General features: G+C 38.4%; 1 non-coding gene across 1 annotated transcript; it reads right to left on the bottom strand.

Annotated features, from left to right (window-relative positions):
* Nucleotides 1-478: 478 nt before the first annotated feature.
* On the bottom strand, nucleotides 479-584 carry LOC131149943 (small nucleolar RNA R71). The gene has a single exon (XR_009135334.1). It is a non-coding gene; the product is annotated as a small nucleolar RNA R71 (small nucleolar RNA).
* Nucleotides 585-18421: the final 17837 nt, after the last annotated feature.

The following is an 18421-nucleotide window of genomic DNA, read 5'->3' on the forward strand; positions in this document are numbered from 1 at the left end:
AGCACCAATAGTGACATATAGAGCACAAAATCTGATTGTTCTCCTATTACTTTTACAAGTAATTTTGAAATTGATTTGAGTTATCTTTTTGAAGAAATTTTTGAGGGAGTTATGGCTGCACCATGTACACTTCAAAATTTTCTGTAGCCTACACGCACTTCTACACCTTCTGGCATTGTTTTACCACAAGATGCGCCGGATTTCACAATTAAGCATGGTATATTATCTATGATACCCTAGTTTCATGGGGTGGATTCTAAGAGTCCATATCAGCATTTGAAAGATTTTGAGTTGATATGTACCACTTTCATTAATAGGACTGGAACTGATGAGTATGTCAAACTTTGCTTATTTCCTTTTTCTTTGAAAGATAAGGCGAAAATCTAGTTTAATTCTTTGAGACCTAACTCTATTACTAGTTTGGCTAAAATGCAGCGTGAGTTCTTACATAAATTCTTTCCTTTTCATAAAACCTAGTACCTGCAGGAGCAGATCAATCAATTCATGCAGAAAGGTGATGAGACCTTCCAAGCTTGTTGGGAGAGGTTCAAAGATTTGATAAATATATGCCCACATCACGGATTCGAATCTTGGAGGTTAGTTAATTATTTCTATACCACTCTTACTCCTGAATGTAAACAATTTGTCTAGATTATGTGCAACGGGGAGCTCTTCAGCAAGGAACCAGTTTAGGCTTTATCATTATTCTTTGATTACTTAACTGAAAGTGCCCAACAATGGAACACATGATATGATCAGGCACCAATGACAGTACAACCTCTCAGAGCAATTGGTGGTGGAGGTAAATACGAGGTCAAATAGGAGGTATGTTCTATTTGTGAGACCCCTAACCATAAGATTCAGAATTGTCCGTTTCTACCAATATGGCGGGAAAGTAGATCTGATCAAATGCAATTAGAAAATTGGGTCAACAAGCCTATAATTTGGGATGGAGGAATCACCTTAACTTCTCATAGAGGAATGATCAGTCTTGTCCGCCTTCCTTACAGTTTCAGCAACTTCCTTAGTCTTATGCACCACCTCTGCAGCCGCTATATCATCCAGTTACAGCTCTTTAAGAGCAATATCAGACGCAAGAGATCTCTCAGAGCTATGCACCTCCAGGATTTCAACCTAATTTAACTCCTATTCCATCAAAGAAACCTCCTGATGATGGCGTGGCACAGATAGCGAACACTCTTCAACTATTTATACAGAATAACACTCAGACCATAAATGAGTTACGAGGCACTATTAATAAGATGAGTATATAGTTGAATGCTTTAGAAAAAGGGAAATTTCCAACATAGCCCCAGTCTAATCCCAATATATCGACAACAACAGCAACCAGTGCATAATGTTTCAGGGGATTCCTTTGAGTTAGCAAAGGTTGTCATTACCTTGAGGAGCAGAAAAGAAGTTTCTTATCCTAAAATACCTATTGATCAACAAACAGTTGTTCCAACACCTGAGGTTGCAACTGAGATAGATGAAGCAAAAGAAAAATCAGATGAAACAAGTTCAGATTCAAAGAAGTCGGGTAATAAGGAGGATGAGATTATTAAGGAGTATCAACCTGTAGTACCTTATCCTTAGAGGTTGACATCTGGTCAGAAGAATAAGTATCACACTGAGATTCAATAAATCTTCAAGCAAGTGAAGATTAATATCCCACTTTTGGATGCCATACAATAAGTTCCTACATATGCAAAATTTCTAAAGGACCTATGCATAGTGAAAATAAAACTGAATGTAAAGAAGAAGACTTTCTTGATTGAGCAAGTCAGTGCGTTGATATCGAGTCAGACTCCTTAGAAACTCAGAGATCCTTGTTCTCCCACTATTTCTATCATGATTGGTGAATCTCTTATTAGGAAAGCTTTACTTGATTTGGGAAGCAATGTGAACTTGCTCCCATTTTCAATATATGAGCAGTTGGGTTTAAGTGAGCTAAAGAAAATATCCATGATGCTACAGTTGGTAGACATATCAGTAAAAGTTCCACGAGGTGTTATTGAAGATGTATTGGTTCAAGTTGACAAATTTTATTATCTAGTGGACTTTGTTGTTTTAGACATGCAACAGCCTGTCTCCACCATATACCAGGCCCCTGTTATTCTTGGGCAATCCATTCCTTGCTACCTCCAATGCCTTGATTAATTATTGAAGCGGAGTACTTAAGCTCACATTTGGAAATATGATATTGGAGGTGAACGTGTTCAATGCTCACATGATGTCGAGTGGGTGTGATAATGCAGAAGCATATGCAGTTGATGTAATGGATGATTTGGATATTTCAGAGCTGTTTTCAGTACTTAATGTTGATGGTGCATTTGAGAATGATTCTTCTTAACAACCTGAGGTATTCGATGTAAAAGTTCCCTTGATTAGAGAGTTTTCAGAATCAGAGGGGCAGTTCACAGAGATAGATGGTTCCCCTCACTTGTTGGATGCGAGTTACATAAGTAGTTGGCGTAAGCCAACTTTTGAAGCTATTGACTTGTCAGAAGTTATGAAGTCATCAGAAGAAGAAGTTCCAACACTTGAGCTGAAGCTATTACCGGAAGAGCTGAAGTATGTTTTCTTGGGTCCAACAGAGGGCACATTCCTGGTGGTAATCTCTTCTCACCTTACTCTTGAACAAGAAATTGAGTTATTGTAGGTTTTAAGGAAGCATCGAGGAGCGATAGGATGGACCATTGTAGATAAGGGTATCGACCCTTCGATTTGTACTCACAACATCTTCCTAGAAGGAGACACTAGACCAGGTCGTGATGCACAGTGGAGATTGAATCCAACCATGAAGGAGGTGGTAAAGAAAGAAGTGTTGAAATTATTAGCTGCCAACATCATCTATTCGATCTCTGACAGCAAGTGAGTAAGTTCGACACAGGTAGTTTAAAAAAAATCTAGTTTGACTGTCATTGAAAATGCCAATGGAGAGCTGATCCCATCTAGGAAAGTAACGTGTTGGAGAATGTGCATTGATTATCGTAAATTGAATTCAATTAGCTGAAAAGATCACTTCCCGTTATCCTTCCTAGATTAGATACTCGAAAAAGTAGCTGGTAATGCCTTTTACTATTTCTTGAATGGATTTTATGGTTATTATCAAATTGTTGTAGCACCTGAGGATCAAGAGAAAACTACTTCACTTGTCCCTTCGGTACTTTCACCTTTCACAGATTGTCATTCGGTCTATGTAATGCACCTGTTACTTTCCAATGCTGCATGGTGAGTATTTTCTTTGATATGTTAGATGATATGTGTCAAATTTTCATGGATGACTTTTTTGTGTTTGGTAAGTCTTTTGATATTTGTCTGAAAAATTTGACTATTATTGTGAAAAGATATGAAGAAAAAAATTTGCTTTTGAATTGGGAAAAATTGTCAATTTATGGTAAGTAGTGGTTTAGTACTTGGTCATTTGGTTTCTGAGCGTGGTATAGAAGTTGACAAGGCCAAGGTAGAGCTGATTTCCCAGTTACCTGTCCCTAAGATAGTAAGGGATATCCGCTCTTTCCTTGGTCATGCCAGTTTTTTTAGGCGTTTCTACAGTAACCTAGATAACTATAGGAATTAAATAACTAAGAAGAAAGAGAGGAGAAATTTTTTAAGGGGGTTCAGTAGGGTCTCGTCGAGGAATGCAGAGAGCCTGTCGACGAGTGGCGTCTTGGTAACATCGACGGGGACCTGTATCTTGTCGACAAGAGTTTACTGAGGGTCTATTTCGGGGCCTGAAACTTGTCGACAAGGGTTAGGTGTTTGTCGACGAACTCCCTTCTAAGACTTGTTAATGAGGTGACGTGGCTCGTCGATGAGGCGACATGGACAACACTTTATATATAGCCCCAAAACTGATTTTTAGCGAGAAATTCATTTTTTCCACTCTTCTTTCTCTCTCTAACTCAGATTCTCTCACTTATCTCTTCAAATCTGGCTCCGTATCTCCCCGGTGTGACGATCAAAAGCTATTACGGTGATCATGGGGAGATTCTCTACAACTTAGCTGAAGCAGAAATTCGATTTGGGAAGTTTGGGAACCATCCCAAAATCAGGGTAAGTGAATTTTTTTAGGTATTTCCAATATTACCAGTTTTATCTAAGTTCAGATTTTGTGTTGTAAGAGTATTTACTGGTGTTTTGTGGAATAAAATTAGGGTGCTACATTTTAAGGGTTAGGGTGTTTTTGGGACCCTGCAGGCATTGGTTGAGGACCTCAACATATATTTTTTTAGGAGCCACATACATTAAAGTTTAATAAATTTTGAATAGGCAGCTTTAGGAAATATGAGTGAGATGATCTTCTGGGGAATTCAATGATTTACTGAGAAATTTGTATAAATGTGTTATTTTAGGATTTTGAGGATAATGCATAGTGAGTGTTAAAATAGAGTTGGAGGTGAGCCTTCCAACTAGTTAGGTAAAGGAAATATGCTATTGTAGGAAATTCAGGAATATTGTCAGTAAAATTTGGTATTTGTTTAACAAGGTATAGAATATTGATTATATAGCTTCATGGATTTCAGAACATATGTTTTATTAGTTGTGTGGCTTGAGTAGATATTTGTTCAGTATAGAGTTTATATAGTTTTTCAAAATACCAAGACTTATCAGAATTTATGCACAGAAATATGTATTATCAGATTTTACAGAATTATAAATTACAGTGTATATATATATAGACAGATATTTTGCAGACAAATATTTTACAGTATTTAGAGAATTCCATGATTTCCAAAACCATAACACTCAGATATTATAGATTATTTAGTTAGATTACAGATTATTTAGTCAGATATTTTAGTCATATATTACAGTTATTTCAGTCAGATATTTCAGTATTTCAGATCAGATTTATAGTTTTATGGTTATTTTGAAATCATGATGAAACAGTAAGATAATACATATATACAGTATTAGACCCTGATGAATTAGATCAGTTATCAGCATAGCACGGTACCATTGCTATTTAAGATCAGTTTTTCAGCTACCGTGCCATGGAGTTTGTATTAGGGCCGAACTGAGGAGTAATAGAGTGCAGTTTAACTTATCCTAGTAGGCCAACCAGTGTTAAGTCTCGCCTACGAGCTACACAACCTTGTCATGAGGGGTTAAATCATGATGTACAATTTTCTAGGGTATTATCACAGTTACTTTTATGTATATAGATTTACAAAACAGAAGTAGATATTCTATAATACTAGAATTATGAATAAATAGTACTTAGAGATGTCAGTTGTATTTTAAACAATATGAGATGTTTGGCAAGCTAAATTTAGTTTCCGTTGTTTGTTAGTATAACATGTTTGTAAGCTCAATTGCCATACACTTGTAATAACATATTTCCTCTTACTGAGCATTGTCTCATCCTAGTGATTTAATATTTTTTAGGTGATTCAGTTTGGCGAGTCGATCAGGCTTGTAGATAAAGAGGGCGAGTACACTACCTTATATGTAGCGTAAGTTTTAATAGGAGATTGTATTTTTGAGTAGTAACAAGGAGTTTTGGGTATATGATACTGGGATGATGTATAATTATGTAATTATATTTTGGGAAAAAACGGGATTCTTGTATTGTAAATATGGATGTATGTTTTTATGTTTTCCACTGCTTAGGTATGTAATATGAGTAGGGTTTTCTCAGTGTTCACTTGGGGCCTGGGAGGTTATAGCAGATAACTCAGGGGTATTAGAGTAATAGGTAAAAAAATGGTATAATTTTTGGGTCGTTACAGTTTGGTATCAGAGCCTAGTTTGCTAGGTTCTGTAGACTCTAGAGTGCAGTGGAAACAATACCAAAATATAGAAAAAGGATTTGAGGTTTTGTTTTTTAGTTTGGTTACAAGATTTCCATGGTGGTTTCTATGTCTTTCTTGGGGTGACGATTTTAGGAAAGTCATAGTAAACTATTGTCGGATTATGTATCTAGGTTGTAGGATTGAATTTTGAAATTAAGATTAGGGAGGGTAGTTAATTGTCAATATGAGATTTCAGTTAAATGAAATAAATTAGATCTGTATGGGAGATAGGGTCCTTAAATTATGTTCATTGTCTTTTCAGGATGGACCCAAGGAGCAGTGGTACGAATGCATGGGGTGATGGAGCAAGACCCTCCAGTATGGAGGGTAAAGATTCCAATGCTGTACTGTGCAGCGTCACCCAGCAGGTGATGGCTGAGATGGCCAGAAGCTCGGGGGAACGTAGTTGCATGATTGAGCGGTTTATGCGGCTAAGAACTAGATTCAGGATATTGAGGATATAATGACGGTCCTCCTATGTACTAACGAGCAAAAGGTATTGTTTGCGACATTCAAGCTGACCGGTGAAGCAAAAGGCTGGTGGAGATCAGCGAGGTTGATTGAGGAACAGAGGCTTGATCCTGTAGCAATGACATGGAGCCATTTTCAGGAGTTATTTTTGGACCGGTACTTCCTCGCCACCGTTAGGAGAGCGAAGGTAGCAGAATTTCTACAACTGGCTCAAGAACAGTTGACCAGTATGACAATATGCATCCCGTTTCATAGAGTTGTATCGATTTGCTCCATATTTGGCACAGGACGAGGAGAAGAAGGCAAGAAAGTTTGAGGAAGGCCTGAGGAAATTTTTTTTTGAGCATGTTATCGATTTTCGGGCTCAGACATTCACGGAGGTTGCGGACAGAGCTGGAGTAATCGAGAGTGACATGCATAGAGGTATCGCAACTTAGAGTCAGAGGAAGAGGCCCACGCCTCAGGGTTTCCAGGCAGGTTCCAACTGTGGCCCATGGAGAGGAGACCAGTATGGAGGAGGTCAAGGATAGATAATGAGGCACGATAGTTTTCAGAGTGGGCAGATTTTCTTATCTGTCCTGAATGTGGCCAGAGGCATCCAGGTGAATGTAAAAGGGGAGAAAATGTTTGCTATCATTGTGGGAAACTTGGCCATATGGCATGATCATTTTGGGAACCATCGATCCATACGCCAGCTCATAGACCACTTCAGGGTGGTTAATATACATCCCATGGGGGCTAGAAGAGGAATACAACACCAGCAAGGGTGTATGCTTTGACACCAGGTGTAACAACCTGAAAAATTTTAAACTATTTGAAATAATAAGGAAGATATAAGGGAAGGAAGAATAAATTTGTAAAAGTGACAGCAAGCAATCGTTGACAAACCAATTGGTCTCATCGATGAGTGTTCTGTCTTGACTCATCCGACGAGGGCATATGTCTCATCGACGAGGAATTATCGAGAGGGGTTTTCATATGACTGAAATTCGTTGATGAGTTTGTTGTTTCGTCGCCGAACTGTGTACTAGGACTCGTCGACGAGTCCACATGTCTTGTCGATGAACCCTTGCCTATAAATAGTGAGATCTTTCATTTTTGCTCGAAATTTTTCGCATGTACCCTTTCTCTCTCTAGAATTTCATCCCTACTACCTTTTTTCTTTGATTTCGGGCAAGATTTACCTCGGTTCGACGATCGAAAGCTACCACGAGACTCCTGGGAAGATTCCCTGCAATATAGGCAGAGTGGATCTTCGATTTGAGAAGTTTGGGAAACATCCCGTAACCAAGATAAGTAAAATAATGTAAGGTATTAACATTATTTTGAGGTATTTGGAGCCTAGGAAGTATTATAAGGGTGTTTTACTAAGATTTGGGGAATTTGGAATTTTTGGATTATAGGGTCTTGTTTTGTTGATTTTAGGCTGAATTTCGAGGAGCAGGTAAGGGGAAATATTTTTTAATAGCTTTTTAATAATTTTAAAGGAGTAATTTTAGATATAAACTACTACATATAAGGTATACTTTTTTTTTTTTCTAAACCATGCTAGAATTGAAAATGTGGCTTTTACATAAATAAAATATATTGAGAAAGATCGTGTGGTTGAAACCATTTTTGATAATTAAATGATTGTGAGCGTTATAGAATGATGAATTAATGAGACTACAAATATTGTTTGACTATGAATTTTGCCTAGTTGAATATACTAGCTAATTGCGGATACTGATATTGTGTACATTGTGGTAGAATTGTGGATGTAGTGAGTGATTGGTTGCTATTGATTTGGGTTGTGGTTCATGTAAATTATGATATAGAGTTGGTAGTGGTATGAGGAGGTCGTTATATCGTACTGGGTATAACCGTCATATAACGTTGGTAGTGGTATGAAGAGGTCGTTATATGGACGTTTATATTGGGAGGTAAACATTGGCAGTGGTATGAGGAGGTTGTTTACCTATTTACTATGAACGTAGTGTTGTTTTGTATCCTTTGTGGTTTGATTAGTCTTGCGTGGACCAGTCGTGTGTGGATATATTTGCTGTGTGGTTTGAATAGTCCTGTGTCGACCAGTTCTGTGTGGACATGTATGATGTGTGTGTTAGAGTCCTGTGTGGATGATTATATGATATGTGAATGTAGACCCTGTGTGGGTATAATTGAAGACTGTATGAATATATTGTGTGGATTGGTTGTGATATGTTTATATGTGTGGGGTCCTGTGAAACAAATATGGTTGGCTGCGTGTGACTTTAATTAATTAAGTATTTTGGGTAAAGTATATTACTCCACTTAAGGGTTTGCTGAGGAAGGCGAGTACTCTGGTAATTATATATGGATACCAGAGTAGAGGGAAGCCACTTGTATGGGTTGGTGATCTTTCCTATTCTCGGTGATTTTACTTGGATACATAACCCACTAGCTTACTGAGAATGGTGAGTGCCCTGGTGTTAGCACTAGAGCAGAGGGACCCTACTTGTATGGGCGGGTAGACTTTCCTATTCTCGGGAATTATCAGTAAAATATTGATGATTGTGGGTATATGATTGGATGGCGAAGACGTTGACCATGTGTGATTATGAGCATGATATTTTGGACTGCTTGTGGATCGTGAATGCAATTTGGGTGGATATTTTAATTATCTATTAAACACTTCAGCCACACATTGTTATAAACTATCTCTTCCATACTGAGAGGTGTCTCACCTCGTCGATGTTCTAAACTTTTCAGGTTATCCAGGTGATCAAGCTTAGATAGCTTCAAGGCGGGGTAGTTTTGTGCGTGCTACTTGAACGACTATGTTTTAGTTTTTATGTTTTATTATATTTCATCCATGTTTTGTAATATGGAGAATGTGGTTGTATGATATGAGTTTGTTGATGTACAAATATATAACTCTAGTATATTATGTTCGAGGTTGTTTTAGTATTTTCCACTGCGTGAATGGTATCATAGATGCGTGTTGGTCTCATAACACCCCGGGCCCCATGTGGCGGGTCCGTGATGTTACAGTTGGTATTAGAGCATAACGGTTTTGCAGAATTTAGGAGGATTAATACGAGAGTATAGGTTTGAATTGAGTGAGGGTAGGAATGGGTAGATTAGGGTATTGACAAGAGTTTGAGGTTGTTTTGTAACTTGGAGGCAGAAATCCTTTTATGGACTTCTGTGATTTTCTGAATTAGTCGATGGTTTCAGAAAACCATGGTAAATCCATTGACGGTGATGTTTTCGAGTTGTGAGACTGAGTTTGGAATCTGAAATTTAAAAGTTAAGATGATTGTGGATAAATGGATGTTAAATGTTTAATTGGGGATATGGATATTAAATTGGTTTTATGTTTTATGATTATGTTAGAGATGTATTGAGATGTGGGAATTCTTAATTGCATCAATTGTATATTTATAATCAGGGATGGATCAAGGGGCAAAGGTGTGGATGAAGGAGGAGGAAGCGAAAGGGGAGCTTCCAGCGGGGATGTGATTGACACCTCTCGACTGTTATGAGGAATAGCTCATCAGGTTAGGGAAGAAATGGGATGAGATTTTGGGGGAACAAGCTATCCATCAGTGCACCATGGTTGCACTATTGACTAGTTTACTCGTCTGAAACCCTCGTATTTTGAGGGTGGCACTGATCTGATTAAGGCTGAGATGTGGATGCAAGAAATGGAGAAAATACTTGCTGTACTGAATTGTACCGAGGAGTAGAAGGTTCTCTTCGCCACCTTCAAACTGGCCAAAGAAGGTGAACGGTGGTGGCATGCGATGAAACTATTAGAGGAACAGCGAGTGGTACCTATAGCAATGACCTGGGGTTGCTTCAAGTAGGTCTTCTATGATCGATATTTTCCCGCTACCACTAGAAATGCAATGGCGGAAGAATTTTTCAGTTTAACTCAGGGACGCCTCACTGTTCAGCAGTACGCTGCTAAATTTATGGAGTTATCTAGTTTTGCACCTTATGTGGTTCCAAATAAATATCAGAAGGCGAGGTGGTTTGAGAGGGGCTCAAATTAGAGGATTCATGAGCATATGGCGTGTTTACAGATTCAGGATTTCACAGAGTTGGTGGAGAAAGCTACTGTGGCAGAGTTAGAGTCTGCAGAGGGGTACAAAGGCATCAAAATGAAGGAAAAGGCCCGTGTCTCCACGATCCCAAACAAATGTTAGACAAGGGTCGTGGAAGGGAGACAGAGATGCAGTGGGCCAGGGGTCAGAAAGAGGTGATCGGGGACGACAGGGCGATTCGTCACGCCCCCATTGCCTTAGATGTAATCAGCAGCATTGGGGAGAATGCCAGAGTAGGAGTGTTGTATGTTGCAGATGCGGAAAACAAGGTTACATAACTCGGTAATGTCGAGAACCGCCGAATAATGCACCAGCTCCGAACCAGAATTAAAACCAAAGGAACAATCTGCTACCTTGCGGCGGCAGTGCCCCAGCGTATGTCTATATGTTGGGTATGCATAAAGAGGGCAACACTAAAGGCCCAGGTAATATGTTTATGTTAGTATGTGTGTTAATGTTGTTTGACTTTGCATGATTTGATGCTGCATATGTTTGAACTGTTTGAAATTCATGAATGTGTATAGTTAGCTTTTTGGTGTGTAAATGGGTAATTAAACAAAATTCTTTTAAGGAGGGAGAATGTAACGACTCGAAAAATTTTAAACTATTTGAAATAAAAAGGAAGATAGAAGGGAAGAAAGAATAAATTTGTAAAAGTGACAGCGAGCAATCATTGACAAACCAATTGGTCTGGTCGACGAGTGTTTTGTCTTGACTCGCCGACGAGGGCACATGTCTCGTCGGCGAGGTATTATTGAGAGGGGCTTTCACATGACTGAAATTCGTCGACAGGTTTGCTGTTCTGTCGCCGAACTGTGTACTAGGACTCGTTGACGAGTCCACGTGTCTCATCGATGAACCCTTGCCTATAAATAGTGAGATCTTTCATTTTTGCGCGAAATTTTCCACATGTACCCTTTCTCTCTCTAGAAGTTTGGCCATACTACCTTCTCTCTTCGATTTTGGACCAGATTTAGCTCAATTTGATGATCGGAAGCTACCACGAGACTCTTGGGAAGATTCTTTGCAATATAGGCGGACTGGATCTTCGTTTTGAGAAGTTTGGGAAACATCCCAGAACCAGGGTAAGTAAAATAATTTAAGGTATTAATATTATTTTGAGGTATTTGGAGCCTAAGAAGTATTATAAGGGTGTTTTACTAAGATTTGAGGAATTTGGAATTTTTGGATTACATGGTCTCATTTTGTTGATTTTAGACCGAATTTCGAGGAGCAGGTAAGGGGAAATATTTTATAATAACTTTTTAATAATTTTAAATGAGTAATTTTGGTTATAAACTACTACATATCTAGGTATAATTTTTTTTTTCTAAACCATGCTAGTATTGAAAATGTTGCTTCTAGATAAATAAATTATATTGAGAAAGATCGTGTGATTGAAACCATATTTGATAATTAAATGATTGTGAGCGTTATGGGATGATGAATTAATGAGATTGCGAATATTGTTTGTTTGTGAATTCTGCCTGGTTGAATATACTGGCTGATTGCGGATATTGATATTGTGTATATTGTGGTAGAATTGTGGATGTGTTTAGTGATTGGTTGCTATTGATTTGAGTTGTGATTCATGTAAATTACGATATAGCGTTGGCAGTGGTAGGAGAAGGTCGTTATATCATACTGGGTATAACCGTCATATAAGATTGGTAGTGGTATGAGGAGGTCGTTATATGGACATTTATATTGGGAGGTAAACATTGGAAGTTGTATGAGGAGGTTGTTTACCTATTTACCATCAACGGAGTGTTTTTTTGTATCCTATGTGGTTTGATTAGTCCTGTGTGGACCAGTCCTATGTGGACATATATGCTATGTGGTTTGAATAGCCCTGTGTCGACCAGTCCTGTGTGGACATGTATGATGTGTGTGTTAGAGTCCTGTGTGGATGATTATATGATATGTGAATGTAGACCCTGTGTGGGTATAATTGAAGACAGTATGAATATCCTGTGTGGATTGGTTGTGATATGTTTATATGTGTGGAGTCCTGTGAAACGAATATGGTTGGCTACGTGTGATTTTAATTAATTAATTATTTTGGGTAAAGTAGATTACTCCACTCGAGGGTTTGCTGAGGAAGGCGAGTACTCTGGTAATTATATATGGATACTAGTGTAGAGGGAAGCCACTTGTATGGGTGGGTGATATTCCCTATTCTCGGTGATTTTACCTGGATACATAACCCAAGGGCTTACTGAGAAAGGTGAGTGTCCTAGTGTTAGCACTAGAGCAAAGGGAACCTACTTGAATGAGCGGGTAGACTTCCCTATTCTCGTGAATTTTTAGTAAAATATTGATGATTGTGGGTATGTGATTGGATGGCAAAGACGTTGACTATGTGTAATTATGAGCATGATATTTTAGATTGCTTGTGGATTGTGAATGCAATTTGGATGTATATTTTAATTATATATTAAACACTTCAGCCACATACTATTATAAACTATCTCTTCCTTACTGAGAGGTGTCTCACCCTGTCAATGTTCTAAACTTTTCTGGTTATCCAGGTGATCGAGCTTAGATAGCTCCAGGGCGGGGTAGTTTTGTGAGTGGTACTTGAACGACTATGTTTTAGTTTTTATGTTTTATTATATTTCATCCAAGTTTTGTAATATGGAGAACGTGGTTGTATGATATGATTTTTTTGATGTACATATATAGAACTCTGGTATATTATCTTCGAGGTTGTTTTAGTATTTTCCGCTGCGTGAATGGTATCAAAGACGCGTGTTAGTCTCATAACACTCCGAGCCCCACGTGGCGGGTCCGGGGCGTTATACCAGGAGACACTGAGGCTGCTGGAGACGTTGTTACAAGTATCTTTACTATTTTTTTTGTATAAAGTTGTTGTTTTATTTGACACAGGTGCCACTTATTCATTTGTATCATTGGGGTATGTTAAGATAGCTGGGGTGGAAGCACATTTGTTAGATGTTGAGTTGTCGATAGCCACGCCAACTGGATCTACTGTGAGGTGTAGGAAGGTACTTAGGGATTTTTCAGTGGCCATTCACGAGATCTGCCAGCTGATCTCGTGATATTAGATATGCAGGGGTTTGATGTAATATTGGGTATGGATTGGCTGGTGGCTAATCATGCCAGCATAGATTGCCATCAAAAGGAAGTAATTTTTAGATCCCTAGGTGAGCAAGAAGACAGATTTTAGGGTTCACGTGTGCGCGCCTCGCCATAGTTGGTGTCAGTTATTCAGGCAAGGAGGTTGCTTTAGGGTGGTTGCCAGGGATATGTTGCTTACAAAAAGGAGTTGACAAAGGAAGAACTGAAACAAGATGATATTCCAATGGTTAGAGAATTTCCTGATATTTTTCTAGAAGAATTACCTAGCTTACCACCAGACCGAGAGATTGAATTTATTGTGGATCTACTATTAGGGTCAGCACCAATATCTAAAGCACCGTACCAAATGGCTCCGACCATATTGAAGGAATTGAAGGATCAATTACAAGAATTGCTGGATAAAGGATTTATTAGGCCCAGTGTGTCACCTTGGGGAGCACCAGTCCTATTCGTGATGGGACCATAAGAATGTGCATAGATTATAGAGAAACAAACAAATTGACAATCAAGAATAAATATCCTTTACCTAGAATCAATTATTTATTTGACTAGCTTTAGGGGACCTAGGTTTACTCCAAAATTGAACTTCGGTCAGGTTATCACCAGGTGAAATTCAAGGAAGAGGACATATCGAAAACAACCTTCTGAAATAGATTTGAGCACTATGAGTTTCTGCTAATGGCATTCTGATTGACTAATGCACTTGCAGTATTTATAGATTTAATGAATCGAGTGTTTCATCAGTACCTTGACTAGTTTGTTGTGATATTCATCAATGACATACTGGTCTACTCGAAGAGTTTTGAGGAACACGAGGATCATTTGAGGCTGGTGTTATAGGTGTTAAGGAAAAAGAAATTATATGTCAAATTCAAGAAATGTGAATTCTGGTTGAGGAAGGTTACTTTCCTTGGGTATGTGATTTCTAGGGATGACAGTTGACTAAAGTAAGATAGAGGTAGTGGTGAGTTGGGTGAGACCAAGAAAGGTCTAGGAGGTCAGGAGTTTTTTGGGTTTGGCAGACTACTATCGACGCTTTGTAGATGGTTTTTTCAGATTGTTAAGCCCGTTAACATGACTCATGAGGAAAAATGTGAGGTTTGATTGGACGGCTGATTGTGAGCAGAGCTTTTAGGAGTTGAAGCAGCAGTTGGTCACCGCCCCGGTGTTCGCTATTCCCTCATGAGAGGATGGATTCATGATATATAGTGATGCATCGCAGAAGGGACTTGGGTGCTTGTTGATGCAGCACTGCAGAGTTATTGTATACGCTTCTAGGGAGCTTAAAGAATATGATAAAAACTATCTTATGCATGATTTGGAATTAGCTACAGTGGTGTACGCTTTAAAGATCTGGAGGCACTATCTTTATTGTGGGAAATGCGAGATTTTCATTGATCATAAAAGTTTAAAGTATTTCTTCACCTAGAAAGATTTGGATATACGGCAGAGAAGATAGTTGGAGCTTATCAAGGATTATGATTGTACCATCAGCTACCACCCAGGGAAAGCAAATGTGATGGCTGATGCACTGAGTAGGAAAACAGTAGGAGCAACGCTGTTAGAAGTGAAGATTCAGCGCTCTATCCAGATGGATCTAGAGAGACTTGAAGTAGAGATAGTAGAGGGAGATCACCAGGAATTTATTGCCAACCTGGTGTTACAACCTACATTGCAAGAAATGATTAAAGCCGCTCAGAGAACTGATCTAGAACTAACAGAGTTGATAGAGAAAGTGCAAGATGGGCAAGAGGAAGAGTTTAGTATATTAGATGAAGGAACTGTGTGGTTTCGTACCAGATTATGTGTTCTTGCAAATGCTAAGATCAGGAGAGTTATCTTGGTGAGGCTCACAGATCCCTATACACCGTGCATCCAAGTAGTACTAAAATGTATTGGGATCTATGGGAATCCTTCTAGTGGAGTGACATGAAGAAGGAGATTATTGAATTTTTAAAATAGTGCTTGATGTGCCAGCAGATAAAGGCTAAGCACCAGAGACCCGCGGGGTAGTTGCAGCTACTCTACATCCCTGAATGGAAATGAGATCACGTCTCTATGGATTTTATAAAAAGGCTACTGCTAGCTCGACAAGAACAAAATGCTATTTGGGTGGTCGTAGATCGACTGATGAAGATCGCTCACTTCATCCCTATCAAAGTCAACTATTCTATGGACATGCTAGCAGAGTTGTATATTCAGGAGATAGTTCGCTCTTATGGTGTGCCGGTATCCATAGTCTTGGACTGTGACCCCTGATTTACGTCATGGTTTTGGAAGAGTTTTAAGGAGGCTATGGGGTCATAGTTAGCATTCAGCACAACTTTTCATCCTTAGACTGATGGGCAAACAGAGAGGACGATTCAAATACTTGAGGATATGCTGCGAGCTTGTGTGCTGGATTTTGGGGGTAGCTGGACCCAGTATATACTGCTGGTTGAGTTTGCATATAATAACAGCTATCAAATCAGCATCGACATGATACCTTTCGAGACATTGTATGGTAGGAGGTGTCGTTCTCCACTCTATTTGGATGAAGTAGGTGAGAGGCGAGTTTTGGGACCAGAATTGGTACAATAGGCGTACGATAAAATATGACTAATTAAAGAAAGAATCAGTACAACTTAGAGTTGGTAGAAAAGTTACGTGGATACTCGCCGCTAGGAGTTAGAGTTTGATGTGGAAGATCAGGTATTCTTAAGGGTAGCTCCACTTAGAGGAGTTATGAGGTTTGGGAAAAAGGATAAGTTGAGCCCTAGGTATATTGGTCCATTCGAGATACTTGAGAGGGTGGGGTCAGTTGCTTACAGGCTAGATTTGCCACCAGCCCCATCCAGAATATATGATGTATTTCATGTTTTCATGCTGAGGAAATACATCTTAGACTCATCCCACATGATCAGTTATGCAGAGATAGAGTTTAGAGATTTATTGACATATGAGGAAGCACCAATACATATTTTAGACAGGAAGGAACAGGAATTGCGTACCAAGAAAATCTAGTTAGTAAAAGTCCTGTGGAGGAATCACGACATAAAGGAAGCTTTGTGGGAGCTTAAGGAAGAAATGAGATAGAAATGCTCACACCTATTTAATGGAGTACAGTATCAGTTAGTATTACTCAAATAAAGTTAATTTTGATTTATTCAGTATAGAGTGATGAATGTATAGTTGTATTTTAGATCATAGGATAGGTAGTGTTTTGGTTTTAGGAGAGTTTTATTTTATGGATATATTTGTAATCTCCCAGAAATGCTTATGTAATCATAGTATTCCTCTTCCATAAGTGAGGGTAATTAATAAAATAAGTAGCCCATTTTCCTCAATGGATGGTGTTCAATACATATAACAAATTTTGAGGACGAAATTTTATAAGGAGGGGAGAATGTAGTAACCCAAATAATTATAGGAATTAAATAACTGAGAAGAGAGAGAGAAGATAAATTTTTCAAGGGGGTTTAGCAGGGTATCATCGATGAATGCAGAGAGCTCGTCGATGAGTGGCATCTTGGTAATGTCGACGGGGACTTGTGTCTTGTCGACGAGAGTTTACTGAAAGGCTATTTTGGGGCCTGAAACTTGTCGATGATGGTTAGGTGTTCGTCGACCAACTCCATTCTTGGAATCATCGATGAGGTGACGTGGCTCGCTGATGAGGCCATGTGGACAACACTTTATATATAGAGCCCCAAAACCGATTTTTAGCTAGAAATTTATTTTTTTTCACTCTTCTTTCTCTCTCTAACTCGGTTTCTCTCACTTATCTTTTCAAATTTGGCTCCATATCTCCCCAGTTCGATGATCAGAATCTACTACGGTGATCCTAGGGAGATTCTCTACAACCTAACTAGAGCAGAAATTCGATTTGGGAAGTTTGAGAACCATCCCAAATCAGGGTAAGTGGATTTTTTTTAGGCATTTCTAGTATTATCAATTTTATCTGAGCTCAAATTTTGTGTTGTAAGAGTATATACTGGTGTTTTATGGAATAAAATTAGGATGCTATATTTTCAGGATTAGGGTGTTTTTGGGACCCTGCAGACATGGGTTGAGGACCCCGACATATATTTTTCTAGGAGCCAGGTATATTAAATTTTAAGAAATTGTGAATAGGCGTGTTCAAGAAATATGAGTGAGATGATCTTCTAGGGAATTTGGTGATTTACTGAGAAATTTGTATAAATGTGTTATTTTAGGATTTTAAGGATAGTGCATAGTGAGCGTGAAAATAAAGTTGGAGGTGAGCCTTCTAGCCAGTTAGGTAAGGGAAATATGGTATGCCAGGAAATTTAGGAATATTAAGTAAAATTTGGTATTTGTTTAACAAGGTATAAAATATTGATTATAAATGTAACAACCTGCTTATCTTATCATTTAATAAAACATATTTAATAATAAACTCAACCTGAACCCATGGGTAACGAAGACACATTTGACATTCACAGCGGAAACCTAAGTAGCAGTAAATATAAATCACATTCTTAAAACCATAAAATGCATAACACCAGAGTCAACTAAATCTCAAAATATTGTGTTCATGTACAACCTCCCAAAAATACATAATATGTACATATCTAGGAATCCATAACATAAATCCTCTGTTCCTAGATCAAAACTTACCCTCCTAGCAGGGTAGTACCACACTATCTCAACGGTGGCCTCGATCCGCCAGTCTTTCTGGGTTTCCTGAAAATTATTTAAGTTCATGGGTGAGACACTTCTCATTAAGGGAAAATAAACTAAATACAGTTATGTGACAACATGAATATGTAGTGCTATAATACATATACAATATATTTCATATGCTAGAAAACATTCATGATAACATATCAGAATAATCATAACTTTTATAATTTCTATTAATTTATACTGATCATGAAATATTTGATATATCTGATAATATTGAAATTTAACCAAGATGTATAGCTAGCTGATGTCATGTATTAGCCCCCATGACGGGTTGTGCAACCGGAAGGC

The sequence above is a fragment of the Malania oleifera genome, chromosome 2, assembly GCF_029873635.1.
Source record: "Malania oleifera isolate guangnan ecotype guangnan chromosome 2, ASM2987363v1, whole genome shotgun sequence".
NCBI lineage: Eukaryota > Viridiplantae > Streptophyta > Magnoliopsida > Santalales > Ximeniaceae > Malania > Malania oleifera.